The sequence below is a fragment of the Pygoscelis adeliae genome, unplaced genomic scaffold (genome assembly GCF_000699105.1).
Source record: "Pygoscelis adeliae isolate BGI_AS28 unplaced genomic scaffold, ASM69910v1 Scaffold130, whole genome shotgun sequence".
NCBI classification, from domain to species: domain Eukaryota; kingdom Metazoa; phylum Chordata; class Aves; order Sphenisciformes; family Spheniscidae; genus Pygoscelis; species Pygoscelis adeliae.
Window position 1 is genome coordinate 241,072 of NW_008824031.1, and position 1,690 is coordinate 242,761.

Below are 1,690 nucleotides of genomic sequence, written 5' to 3' on the forward strand. Positions count from 1 at the left end.
TTGCGCCGATAACCCACTCTGCTCCTTTCGTAACCTCCTTCATTTTGTCCTTCAGGTTCCCCCTGCTCCCGCCCTGGGGTTTCGGGGTGCTCCTTTTCCAATCAAATCAGGAAAACAAAACCAGAGGTATTGCAAGCCCATGCCACGCTATTTCCCGCTCCTCTTTTCTATTCAATATGAAGGCGAGGGACTTTGTAAGCACTTCAACACTCCCCACGGGTCTCCCCAGAGACGTAACTTGGGTTTGCCCCTCCACAGCTTCCCAACTTCAGCAGACTTTATGTTGAAGCTAGCCAGGTTCATACTGCAGCCTGAGCACTGCTGACCCCGGAGCTGGCGGTGCAGCAGGGATGCGAGGGCTTGAGTTACAGCAACCCATCAGCTGCTAATCCACTCTGCCAGCCCCACCGCTCCGTGCTGCTATCAATCATGCACAGAGCCCCAGGGCGGATTTGCAGCACATTTGCTCCCGCTTCAGCAGGTTAGCAGGGTTGTGGCAGCACAGGGGAGCCCCAAGCGTATGGGGGCTATACGCAGCCCCCAGAGCTGGGACCTTCCACAGGCAACGGGAGAGGGAGGGGTACATCCACGCGTCTCCCTGGTCTTTGGGACTGGTGTCAGGATCTGTCCCGTCTCTTCCCATCATGGTTGGGGAAGTCGGGGGACCAGCATCGGTGCACCTCAGGAACGGGCAAAGCTGCTGACGTCACATTCAAGGTTTGTGCTTAGTCATGGAAGTGCTTCAGAAAACCCCATTTGCTGTGGTGAGCAACCTCTGCCTCGGATACTTTTGTCTGATAGTTATGAAATATCTTTAAAGAGCAGGGAGGGGGGCTTACAACAGGCTCCCAATGCAAAAAGGGAGCAGAGTTAGGCTGATGCTGGGTGTTTATGAAAATTGCACAGTCTCACGTTGGCCCTCCAAAGCAGCCACGACCCTTTGCATCCCCGACCAGCTGATTTTGTAAGGGTGGAGGCTGTCCCATCTGCAGCAGCCCCGGTTTGCAGCAGCAGCGTCATGCTGAGCAGCTTCTGGGCTGCACACAGCTGGAGCAATGTGCAGGAGACGGCCAAGCCAGGTACCAGCTTCGTACCCAATGTTCTCGTCTGCTGCATCTTCCCGGTCATCCTGCCAGCTTCATCTTTTCAAATGGCTTTCTTTTACCTCTAATGCCTTTGTTTTTTGTTTTTTGTTTTTTTTTTGTCTTCCATTTTTTTCTTTCTTTTATTGCTTTTCCACGCAATCTGATTGTGGTGTCTCGGATGAGCACAGTCAAAATAACGCCAATACATCAAAATAATAAGATCTGATTCCAGGGGCTCTCACAGAGCCAAGGCACTGAGCAAAGTCTAACGGGTTTATTGATCACAGCAGAGCGACAGCTCTCTCTAGCAGAGGATTTAGCTCCTAGATGGACACTAATGTGTAGATTTGTTTTTTCTCACTGGCAAAAGCAAGTGTAAATATTCTGCAGGTAATGATACAGGTCTGCTCCTCGTTTGATTAATAGGGGAGGTGTCAGCAAACATGAAAAGAAGCAAAACAATTGAGGTGAAGGTCTTGCCTTCTAAAGCTGCGTGACTGAGCCTAATGCCCTGTCCTTTTACTATCAATCAAGGCTGATTGCCAAAGCTTTTTAATTCAAGTCTCTAAGTAGGATGATCAGAGTTTACTTAGCTAGTGCTGATT